The 13,132-nt window shown below is 36.3% G+C and overlaps 3 long non-coding RNA genes across 3 annotated transcripts; 2 read left to right on the top strand and 1 right to left on the bottom strand.

The window, feature by feature from the left end:
• The first annotated feature begins 2,246 nt into the window (after positions 1–2,246).
• On the top strand, positions 2,247–5,103 carry LOC126830328 (uncharacterized). Its single transcript, XR_008789013.1, has 3 exons — positions 2,247–3,268; positions 3,746–3,846; positions 4,562–5,103. It is a non-coding gene; the product is annotated as an uncharacterized LOC126830328 (long non-coding RNA).
• Positions 5,104–5,985: 882 nt separating this feature from the next.
• LOC130014085 (uncharacterized) lies at positions 5,986–8,635 on the bottom strand. Its single transcript, XR_008789055.1, has 2 exons — positions 8,012–8,635; positions 5,986–7,259 (listed from the first exon to the last, which is right to left on the bottom strand). It is a non-coding gene; the product is annotated as an uncharacterized LOC130014085 (long non-coding RNA).
• Positions 8,636–8,647: 12 nt separating this feature from the next.
• On the top strand, positions 8,648–12,667 carry LOC126829905 (uncharacterized). Its single transcript, XR_007683579.2, has 3 exons — positions 8,648–8,839; positions 10,184–10,246; positions 11,287–12,667. It is a non-coding gene; the product is annotated as an uncharacterized LOC126829905 (long non-coding RNA).
• Positions 12,668–13,132: the final 465 nt, after the last annotated feature.

The raw sequence follows: 13,132 nt of genomic DNA on the forward strand, positions 1-13,132 counted from the left end.
TGTTCTTTCAGGTTCAATAACTGGGCAGTATGTTTATCGCTATAGCTGTGGGTGGGATCCTTCCTAATCCTCCTGTAGGTGGCTTTATCTGCCAGTAGATGAGATACCGTGTTGAGATAGTCAGTGTTATCCATTATAACAGTGGATTTCCCTTTATCAGCAGCTACTATTGTGATGTTATGGTCTTTCTTCAGTTCCTGCAGGGCGGTGTTTTGGGACTTGTTCAGGTTGTGGGCACCTCGTCGCATCTTGGATTTGGTTATCAGATCGGTAATTTGATGTCTCAGGGAGTCAATCTTTCCACCGGGTGCCAGCTGTCTCAAGCCTCTTTCGATATTCGCAATTAGAAGGTCTTGGTTGGCAGATCGGTGGGATGGCACAAACTTTAGTCCTTTACTTAGGAGTGTGATCTGATCATCGCTTAGATTCTTTGTGTCTTCTTGGGAGCATGGACATCAATAATGTTTTTAATGAGCTGATTATAATTATTGACAAGTTCTTCGAGAGGTCTATTGGGTAGAGTTAGCACCTCATTCTTAAATGTATCTTTATTGATATTTTTGAATTTTCTATATTCCACATGGCAAGGTGATGACATATTCTGTGGTTTAAACGGCACGATAAACTGGACAGCACAATGATCGCTGATCTGTGGGTCAATTACAATAACTTGAGCAACGACGGATTCATCAGCCTTCGTCAGGAGAGGATCTAGGATATGCCCAAGACGATGTGTTGGGTTATCCCGTGTACACATTGGCGTGCACGTTATAGATCCCTAGACAGTTGGAATTCGATTTAAGAGTAGGCCGTAGTGCCGCTGTCTGTGCAAAAACCCGAGGTCCTGTGTACATATTGGCGTGTACGTAAAAGATCCCTTGACAGTTGGAATTAAGAGTAGACTGGCGTGCTGCTGTACGAGAATAATTTACCTTGTATTACAATGCATGGTGTATTTCGGTATGGCGAATGTTCGTCTTCATTAGCCCAGTTTGGAGCAGAACAGTAGGACGTTAAACTCCATTTCATTTCATTTTGTATAGCCCAACAAAGTAAGATTAATTTAGCAAAAGTTGTCCAGTTAATGAAAAGCACCCTCGTGTGTCTTAGAAATCACGCTTCATTCTATGAAGAACAATAAATAATATCTTTTATATCTATCACTTAACTATAAGGTACCTCCCATAGGTCACTTAAAGTTATGTAGATTTTTCTCACTGGCCTTGAATACCACTAATTAGGGCGGCTTAATTTTAAGGCAAAATTTGATACTTAAAGATACATTCCCGGGTACAAACTGGGTGATTTGATGAGATATTTGGACTAAAAACATATTCAAACTAATTTGAATCGGGCTGTCGATTAAGGAAACCCTTACATTTTCGTCCTGTATGCGCTCCATGAGTGTTTTTCAGGGAATCCAGTATTTTTCTAGTAAGATTGGATATTTCTGCTTTCTATATATACCAAAATTGCCATACTTTTATTGGAAATAACCACCCGATAAATACTTTTCTGGGAACCAATCTTTAACACGTCCTTTGAATACCACTTACCCTTAACTTACAGGAAGTTACGTATATTTAAGTGAAATATAGTACATGTAGGCTAGTTAATTGACTAGGCCTATCTTAAACTTAAAATATCCTTTAAAAACGGACAGGTTATTATGGGGGTAGGAACCCAAAAACAGAAAGTTCAACGGGATTTTCCGACGTGGTTTCCCCTTGTCAGTAGTGCAGGAAGGAGGGTCTGGCAAGCACAGCTGTCTAGTCGTTCGGATAGTACAAAAACCTTGGCAGTTGGAATTTATAAGAGTAGGCCATATAGTGCCGCTGTCCAGGCGAAATTTCCCTCATAGCACACTGTACGGCCTATGCAATATATGCCCGTCTTCATTAGCCCAGTCGAAGCAGAACAGTATGACGTTAAACCCCGTTTCATTTCATTTCATTTGAGAACAATCGGCGGTCGTCGGCGGTGAAATGACATTGTGATTGACAGTATGACAGTGACACACCGCCCTGGATGCCAGAGGTCAGAGGTGAGAAACAATCACTACTCTTGTCTGTTTCGTTGCGGTCTGTTTCACAGGGCTATACGTTTATTTATTTATTTATTCAAAATGACACAGTATTGTTCGCGGGAAAGTAATCTATTTTAGAGTATGTATGCTGCCCTTGCTTAATGTAATAGGAGCAATGTGCAAATAAAAGTACAAAATTTAGTGGTCTGTTCCCCTGCAAACTTCCGGTTGGGTTCTGAAAATTTTTACCACGGCATTATCGCAGAATACTGGATCATCGATGAGTCGCTATATACTTCAATGGCGGCATAGATAATACCGTACGGTATTATCTATGATGGCGGCAATGGCGATACTAACGATTATCCAGTACCTACTTCCAAACATGTCTAAATTACCACGTTTTACCTTAGAGGCCACGACTACCGTCTTCACGTAAGGTTTTGTTTCTACTTACTTTTACGAAATTTCTTGATTTCTTGATCATTTTAAAAGCAAAGCGGTCATGGCTGAACTTTGTCTATTAGGTCATTCTTTCATTCGTCGCGTAGCCCCGAGCGTAGGTTATAGACTACCAATTGAGTTGGGGGGTGGAGGGCGTGTCCATCAATATCATGTTTCGCATAGCGGTGGCACTTCACGAAATTTAAGACAGGATGTTAGAAAGATTCCTGTTAGCGTTGCTGTAGTTTTCGTTCAGACTGGGGGTAATGACATAGGTCCACACTATCAACAGGCTGTTCGCATTGTTGACGACATAATTAACTTAGTTAATTTGATTCGTCAGCAATGTCCATGGGCTGTTATTGTTGTGGGCAGTTTGTTTGTTCGCCGCAAACCTCGTGGTCTGACCGAAAGCCAGTACAACGACGTTAAGGCTTCTGTGAACAGCCTGCTCCGCCACAGGTTGTCATATTTATATCGAATGCTTTTTTGGAATTCCAGTCGGAAGATGAGGTATAGGGAATTGCACTTTGATCATGAGGGAGTTCACCTTAATGCTGCAGGCAATCGTCTTTTTGCGAGTTCGATTCGTGCAGCATTTAAGAATGCTCTTTCCCTATTCTAGTGAACTGTTCACTTATTAATTTTATCGTTTTCCCTTTTCTTGGTGGAAGCATTATTGTTTAATAATGCACCACAATAAAGGCTACCGGTAGCCTTCAAATCAAGTAATACTAGTAATAGTCAGTGATCCTGATTGACCTGAATGTGGTGTTAAAAAAAACTGGTGTTTGACATGTAAGTTTACATTTTTTTTTTTATTGAATACCGTATATTACTTGACCTTGTTTGTAGTTGTAAACAAATAAAGATATCATCGATCTTTTCTGTATTGAATTTATATGCATTATTTAAAATAAAGTAATTGAATTTCAATAATTTCCATTAATTACTTCTTTTACTACTGTTCAGTAGTTTTAATGCAGATGATGAAAGGCAAACTTTCATACCGTACACCTAGCCTAGAACTAGTAGAAGAACTTGGCATAACTTTCCTGTCTTTTGAAGTTGTGTAATTATGAAATAAATGGTGATAGTAGTTTGTAATTAAGTCCATTTATGTTTACTATGTCCAGGTAGCATAATAATGAATAATGCCTGATACTATTTGCAATATACATCTACATTACTAGTGTTTGATAGTAGTACATGTACATTACTAGTATTGTCTATCACAAATTATTGAACAATTGTTTATATCAATTACATTTTCAGTGAAAGAGGTAAAACTGCATGCCCCAATAAAAACAGAAAATAATAAAGAAGTTAACAAAAATGAAAGTATTGACAGTAGATGAATTTGAGGATATACTGAAGTAAGTAAAGGCAATCACTATATTATTATTAGTTCAAAGAGAAAAAGAGCATAACATCTTCTCACAGCTATGCCAACTATCATAGTACTTGAATTAGGGGATTCCAGGTAGACCATTCATTATTTTCTGTCAATGTATTTTTGTGTTAAAGTTACGTTCCCACAAAAGTATTAATCAGATGGTTATTTCCAATGAAAGTATGGCAATTTTGGTATTGGCTATTTTCACAAAAACATACAAATACCGGAAAAAAATGGTTTACCCAATATGAGATATAAAATTTTGCAACCATGAAAAAAAATTATATATTGTACATCAGCATGGAAGTAGCCTACCTTCTTTGGGAAATATTTTGACAAAGTTATTATTCAAGATAAAATCAGTATAAATTGTGTGGTCAAAATGTCCATTCCATTATGTGGTAAGACTTTTCATTCTCAACTTTGACCTTGAAAATCTGCTTTTAAAATTGAAAGGTCACTATTAAATCAAAGACAGGGTTATGGTCAAGCAGGAAAATCCCACAATAGAAAGAAACAGTTTATACCAAAACTTTGATAGATTAATTAGTTTGAATAGGTTTTTAGTCAAAGTATGTCATCCAATCACATAGTTCTGTCTACAGATCACTTCCAGACTTGATATTTTTGTTGAATTTGTTAATTGACCTTTTGCCACATTATATCTTAACAAATTCTTCTCATTTTCTTTGCAGGTGTGTATTTTGTTGAGATTAATCTAAAAGACTTTTCTTCTAATATGATGATGCAAGAACCAGATTTACTGATTTCTACTCTCAACATTAAACATACATTATGCAAGAGCTAAATCTGCCTATTGTAGGTCTTTCTTTAGGCCTGAAATGTTATCTAAATTATTAATTAGACATTAACGTATCCAGACCATAATCAACGCTAGCCTGCAATAATTGTTGGATTATGATCTGATTTGCTGCATAACTTTCCTTCTCGATTTAATGATTAAATGGATAATCGAGACTATGATTTTTGTCGTACCGACTTTAATAATGATGACCGAGGCTATGCGGGCTTTCGATCGCTTATTTCTCGGTTCATAGTGGATCAATTTGACTGACATTTTCAACAAATTGCCTTTACATTATCTAATTTTTAACCATTATAGTGAGAACTGCCAACGCGTTATCTAATCTCCAATAATGTATCTTTAAGACACTGTGGCAGAATCTGTGAAATACAATTACAAGGAGGATATATAATAAAATATATTATCTGTTGATTTATTTAGTTATTAACATTTATCTGTATGACAATATATTGTTAGCAAGCTGTTTGATTTAAAAGGAGCTGGAGAGAGAAATGGGGAGGACCCAGAGAAAACCCACAAAGTTGGACAAGTGACCCTAGTGCTTGTCACATTCAATTAGTTACTGGTATTCTAAACCATGCCACACAAACTAGGTCATTTCGCGACTAACGTATGGGTTAATTTTATTTTGCTTGCACATACAGGGGTCTTGAGCAATGGGAGGACCGAGAGAAAACCCACAAGGTTGGTTATCCTACTGCTTGTCACCTTCAATTATTTATTTGAAACCAGTCCACTTGACTCAATGACAGACTTTGTAATTTCACTAGACCCCCTCCCCCACCCCACCCCTCAAAGGAGTGGAAATAAATGATTATATTGTAGCTCTATCAACATATATCTACCAGTACATTAGTGTCATAGATTTGTAATGATCGAATATCTACTACTAATTAGAACCCACAGGGTCAGATTAAGTTTGTATGAGGCCCCTGGCTGGAAATGGTAAGAGTGTCCTTGAATTAACAGGGAAAGGGGGCATATTCTGCTCTGCTAATTATCTGCCACATTCATACCAATAATGCAATCCACTTTTTGGGGTATCCGGCAGACTCCCATCGTAGTCATTTTAGATAGTCACTCATTTTGTAGTTATTAACCATATCATCTGTATAAATATGAACAAGTGGTTCACATTTTCCAATTTAACAACAGATGAGAATCATGCTCAACGGTGACAGATAATTCAAGCTGCAGTTCATTTAGACCTAACCTTCCCATCTCCCAGGAGTCACTCTTTCAATTTGCCAGAGCTACTAGTCATATGGAAATGATTGAGACAATACAAGTGTGCAAGTTTCTGCTCCAATAATGGAATGGCTTTTAATCTTTGTTCATTCATTAATACAACAGTGCAGATAAACATACAAAAGAAATCTATAAAAAGTGTCTGGGGGTGTTGGGAGATAACTGTCTAACAAAGTCTCCAGGGTCTTCCATAGTAGCGCACTGCCAAGAGAGAAATGAAATGAAATGGGGTTGACTGTCCTACTCCGAACTGGGATAATGAAGTCGGTCACACGCCATACAGTGTACTATGAGGGAAATTTTGCCTGGGCAGCAGCACTATGGCCTATTCTTACATCAAATTCCAACTGTCAAGGGATCTTTTATGTGCATGCCAATTTGTACACGGGACCTCGTTTTTTCGTCCCATCCATCGTGGTGGGAGATAATGGTGTAAAAAAGTCCCTAGGGTCTTCCACAGTAGCGCACTGCCAAGAAAAAGACTTGGGGCTTAACTAGGTCATTTCATGATTAACATGGTTAAATATGTAGGGATCTTTAACAGTGGGAGGACAGTCGACCCTACTCCTGAAAATGTGGAATCAAAACTAAGCCACATCACTAAATGACAGACCTTATGATCTACATGCATTAATCATTTAACCCCACCCCCTACACAGTTACACAGTGACTAAATGAAGGGTACCCAGCAAGTATAAAGATATGGTAGCCCATGATCGTCATACTAATCTATGAAATGATTAATTTCGTATCAATTTGTTATGAACTTCTCATCTCACCTTCAGGTTTCTAATAAATATTTACTTTTAAGCTGAAAACTGTTGCCAAATTTAGATTACTTAAACAAGTCCTTCACATTAGACCTTATCTGCTATATTGCTGTAGCACTGTTCTATTTTTTGCATGTACTCGATATGATGACACTGTCTTCTACGAAGGCGGGTGACGACGACGAGTCATGAGTGAAATGATGTTATTTCGTTTGATCTATATGTTATACTAATAAAGAGAAAATACAATTTACATTTTATGGATACAACTGTAATAATGAATAATGCATCTACGCAAATTTTAAGTAGGAATGGACATATTTCAATCAAAGTAGGTAAGTATTGTTTATACATGTATTCCCATTATGCGTGGTAGTGGAACTGTGACATTGACATAATATTGTACATCATTGACTTCAGAGTTAGGTTAACATCTTCCACTACACTGCAAAGTCAGTAACATCATCAAGCTAACCTTTGCCAAAAGGTTAATGTTACTAATATCCGCCAATTTGATTAAACACAAGACCAGCATTCAATCTCTGTGATCTGTAAATAATTCATAAAAAACATAAACTTACTTCAAATTTACAAACTACACTCTATAACTTATTACGTAAACTTTATGTAGATAACAACAGTGAATTTTGAGATGCACTCCAATGACAAGTAGTTGAATTACAGAAAATTTACAAAAATAAGAACTTTTAATGAAAATAATAAAATGATTTACCTCAATTATATCTATCATTAATACATGTACTATTACATATAGGGCCTAAGTACATACATGTATGTAGGCCTAGTCACGTGACCTCTAGTCTAGTGCACAGACATCAAATCAAATCTTGTTTGTACATACATTAAATACATAACTAATAAAATAGTTAGAACTTTTTTACATTCATTCAGACTGGATTATTATAGTCAACTGAATAATAATGATTGATAATGTAAATGATAAGAACTGAATTCGACAGATCCATGTTTTTTCTTATCATTATCATTCAATCAATGCTCCATGCTGTGCAGTGGTGCTGGTGCCTATTATTATTAATTTAATATGCTTGAAATAAAGTTAATGTATTATATAGTATTAGTATAGCCTACGGCGGGTGTCTACATTTAAACTAGCCACCTGCAGGTCTAGCGACTTGAGACCCCGTCTCCGACCAAGGCCAATTTATAGGCAATACATTACATAATATTTCACTTTAATTTCACTTCAGCGAAAAAAGATTCTTCACTCATTCATGAAGTCTGTAGTCTAGTAGTAGTACAATATTAAACTTTATACGTACCAAGATCAGAAAATCTCCTCGGAAATAAAAGACAACTGTTTGTGCTAGATAAAAAAAAATATAGGCCTAAGTAATAAGAACGCTGGTGAACGAAGTCCTACTTTTAGTTTTAGCCTAACGTCCAGAAAAAGCGCTAAATCATACGAGATATTCTCGAGAAGATAACTCTGTTTGGAAGAATGCATCAAGTAGGTACTGGATAATCGTTAGTATCACCAGACTAGCAATTATTTGCCCATTGACTTCAATGTTAAATGACTGTAACATCACAGGCTGTAGCTTTTTGCTCAACATTCCGTTGGTTCCAATCTTTATAGGCACAATGGGGACAACATTTGGCAATCTCCTCATCATAATTTTGTAGGGGGTTGACCCTTTAGATTTTTTGCTACACGGATTTGAAGTTGACAGGGGTGAAAATCTCACTTCCGACACAATGATTGCTCTGCAGAAAGACACTTTACACCCCCTATCCCTCCGCTGTAATATCATCAGTATTACCCAAAACTGCTATGAAATTGCAAATTTGATCCCTTTTCTCCAATTCTAGACTAAAAAGTCAACCCAAAAATGCAGGAAGAGGGGAGAAAAAAATTAAGGGAAAAATTGTCTATTTATAACTCGCACTACATTCGTAATTACTAGTCTTAGTCCATATAGCGACTCATCGATGATCCAGTATTCTGCGGCACTATCTGCGATTACAGAAGATTGTCTTTAAAATGTTAAATGGGAAACAGTTCTTTACCGTGATATCTTTAATGGGTTCCGTATATTGTTTGATGAAAATATATATGCTCCAGAGTCGTATGTTCCCTGACGATTGGCGTATGTTATAAAATATCTTTCACTTTTCTTCTTACTTACTGTTTTCTTACGAAGAGCAAGAGATAAAGTTATCTCCCTTAAATTGATGAACAATTATTAATTTTAATTAAAAGTTCACACTCTAATTGAAGTTTGATTCATAAAACACAGAATGAAAATTTTCACTGCCGAATAATTAGCCTGTAATCCAAATTAATGTTAATTTGAGTTCATTTGGGGGTAACTGTGAGAACTTACACGGTTATTATTATAGGCCCTACTAAGATAAGACATTTAATTACTGTGTAGGCTATACAATGTATGTCACATGTACTTGTATTTTAGCTACGATTGGATGCCTTTATTTTCACCTGAGAAACTTAATTTCTTTATTAATGCATGTAACATCTTAGAAATAAGTTAAGTTTAAGGAGCAAAATCGCCATTCTTTGGCAACTAGAAATGTCCAGACACAAATGGGTCGCAACGCATATTGATATGTACAGGTAGCCTACCTAGTAGTAGTAATATGAATGTATCGGTATATAAACTGATTACATTCATTCGTTTCTGTTTTTACTGTCACTTCTATTCAGTTATATTCAGCGAAATACGTGAAGAGTACAAACTGAATGGCAGTCTTTGGCATCCGGTTATTCCAGTCTACACCGGTAGTATTCTCCCGTGGATATGATTAGCCTCGTTCATCGAGTCGCTTTATTACAAATGGGGCTTGAAAGCATTCTGGCACGCCGTTCATTTTGTCTTAAATAATGGATATCACTCAGGCCATCATTTCTTTGTAAGATAACAACATCAATGTTGATTTAAATTGACCAATAAGTATTTATAAGTCGTGCTTGCTGTATGCTGCGAAAAATGTAATAGAGCCAGGCCCTTATTCAGAGCATACATCATCACTTTTTGTAAACAAAATGTTTGCATTTCAATAAGCAAGAAATTTCAGTGACGTGATTTAGAGTAAGGGTCAACCAATATCAACTATGGTTTAAAGTTCTTATTGTGTAGGAGCTGCAGTGGCTTAATGAGTAAGACGGTGGCTGGCTAACTAAAAGGTCCGGAACATGTTGGCTGATTTCTTTCAGTGCGGTTTCCGCCTTGTCAGTGATGTAGGATGAGGACCTGGCAAGGACAACATCTAGTCATTGGTATGGAACAAAAGAACCTGAGGTGCCATGTAAATGTTGGCGTACACGTAAAATGACCCTTGATAGTTGGAATTTGATGTAAAAGTAGTCTGTAGGGTACACTGTATGGTGTATGCCCAGCTTCATTAGCCAAGTAAAACATTAAACTTACTGTAAATAATAACCTATTTGTTTCATTCTTCAATATTTGTTTCAGAGAAAATGCTTAAAAAAGGGGGATTTGCAGCAGATTACAATGAAGATAAAGTACAACCTGAAGGTGAGTTTTTTCTAGTTATTCTTCCATCTGCAGGTCTAGTTGTATCCAAAAAAATGTCAGACTCTAATGACGTTGTACCAGAAATCTTGAACTTGTGCCGGACACGTATTAGAATATCATTAAAAACTTTGAAAAACGACAAATCTTTGCCGAACAAGATGACAGGCACAAGAGAGATTATGTCTGACAAAGTGTATATTTGTGAATGACAATGTCTGTGACATGTGCCTATGTCCAGGTTTGTTCATCTGTAAACTTAAAAGTACCTTTATGGAATTAATAAATGAATATCCATTTTAAGAAAAAAATGAGATAGCCATTGCCCCCATCCGTAGGTCCATCCGTCGGTCCAGCGTCCACAACTGCTTGTGGACGATCTAGAGGCTAAAGTTAGTATTTGATTTACTTTAAATTTATGCAGATGAGACGAAGAGGTCAGGGTTATGGCCCTTGATCACTTTGAAAAATCTTGCTTATGCTCTAGAGGTTACAGTAAATATCAGATAGACTTATACACAGTGTTTACGGTCATGAGACGAAGAAGCCTGTGGATTTTCAACAATATCCGATAATTACTGCCTGTGTTATGGCCCTTGATACCTTTGAAAAATCTTGTGGATGCTCTAGTCTAAAGTTAATATACGATTGACTTTAAATTTATACACAGTGCTTAAGGTCATGAGACGAAGAAGCCCATTGATTTTCAACAATTTCCCATAATTACTACCAGAGTTATGGCTCTTGATCACTTGAGAAATCTTATGGACGCACTAGAGGCTGAAGTTAATATAAATTTATACACAGTGTTTAAGATCGTGAGACAAACAATCGAAACAAATTCTAATGATTTCTGATAATTATTTAATGGGTTGTTACTAGTAATCGGATTTTAGTGAGTTGTAAATGTTTTCATTACTGACAATTTTAAAAAAAAAGATGCGTCAACCCTTGTTGACTGGTCAGAAGTCTTAGCTCCAGTAGGCGCATGTTTCTTTGCTTGGCAACCCATCTTAATTACATGTATTTTTTTTATTATTCAGGTAAAAAAGAATAAAATAAATGAGGGTAATAAAGGACAGATTTATTTTTTGATGCTTACACGTAATAAAGCAACATTTGATAAATGAAATCTGAATTGGTTAAATACTACTACTGCTACTACATAATTATTTGATGAATGAAACAGAACATGATTCATCTAAATTATACTGGTGTGTGTTTATCTACTGTGTACTCTGTGCTGTCTGTGATGCTTCTGTTAAAGGCCTGATGCATCAATTAACATTATAGGCCTGATGCAACAATTAACATTATAGGAATGTCTAAATGAAATCTCATCAATGTATGCTGCTCGAGTGTAACAAGATGCCACCATAGGCCTAGTTTAAATCCAATTTAATCCAAGCTGAGAGATTATCTAGAGTTGGCATTTTGGTTTCGTTTTCTTAATTATAAGCTAAATAATCAATCTGAGTACATATTTGGTGTGTATTAAGCCGTGAGAAATTTGATATTTTAGCAAAAATGCAAATGGCGCATCAAGACTTTAAGAAAGAGGAAATTCCAGCTATATATTAAATCTTGACTGACCTACAGTATGAAATCAACAACTGTGTTTGCAGATGTATCAATATAGTGCATTTACAAACCATAATTTTAGTTCAATAGTAATTTAGTTATTATATGTAGCTAAGCTATAAGAAAGACTTTAAGAAAGAGGAAATTCCAGCTATATATTAAATCTTGACTGACCTACAGTATGAAATCAACAACTGTGTTTGCAGATGTATCAATATAGTGCATTTACAAACCATAATTTTAGTTCAATAGTAATTTAGTTATTATATGTAGCTAAGCTAATGCATCTGCACAATGTCAAGGTGAAAATGGTACCATTGTAATTGAGAAAGAAAAATTAAATCAGATGTTTTCTTCAGAACCAAACTCATATTTTATTTTTTTCAGACAAATTCGTTTCATCATTCATTTTAGTTCACTTCCTTTAATTTTCAAATAATTTAATTTGTATAATCTGGGGCCCCTGCTGAACTTAAAGCGACCTCCCTCCCCCTCCCCCACCCCCACCTCACCCCTGACCTTGGTGTTGTGGCTTCCAACTGGTTGTGTGTTTGTCAGACTTTTGGAAGTAATTTTATGCTGAGTGAGAGAGACTTATTAAGTGGTATTCAAATTCATTTTAGGAATAAAATTAGGAATAAATGTTAACATTTCAATGCTGTAAATGATAACTATCAATAACAGAATAGTCAAGAGTGTATGTGTGTAACTGACTATTTGTTGTGACATTTGCAATATCTAATAAGTTCCATGCCTCTAATATTATTTGATTTACAGTGTTTGGAATATGGTTTAATTATGTGTAAATATAGAATTGAGTAAACATTAAAACAAAAATTTTAATTTGTTATTTTATGAATTTGTTGATTTGTGCAGAGGTGATGACAATATTGGCAACTAGTGCATGGGGTGGTGATGACAATAGTGGCAGCACATGGGGTGCTGATAACATTAGTGGCATTAGCAGTACATTGGGTGGTGATGAAAATAGTGATATAGTGCCTGGGGTGGTGATGACGATAGTGGCAGTGCATGGGGTGGTGATGACAATAGTGGCAGTGCATCTGGTGGTGGTGACAATAGTCACAACTAGTGCCTGGGGTGGTGATGATGATAGCAGCAGTGCATGGGGTGGTGAAGACAATAGGCGCAACGGATGCCTGGGGTGGTGATGATGATAGTGGCAGTGCATGGGGTGGTGATGACAATAGTGGCAGTGCATGAGAGGGGGGTGGGGGAAGAGATGAAATGCCCGAAAAATACCTTTTTAGAGCCTCTGAGCAAAGTGAAAGTTAGATGGCTGCCGTT

The sequence above is a fragment of the Patella vulgata genome, chromosome 8, assembly GCF_932274485.2.
Source record: "Patella vulgata chromosome 8, xgPatVulg1.2, whole genome shotgun sequence".
NCBI classification, from domain to species: Eukaryota; Metazoa; Mollusca; class Gastropoda; family Patellidae; genus Patella; species Patella vulgata.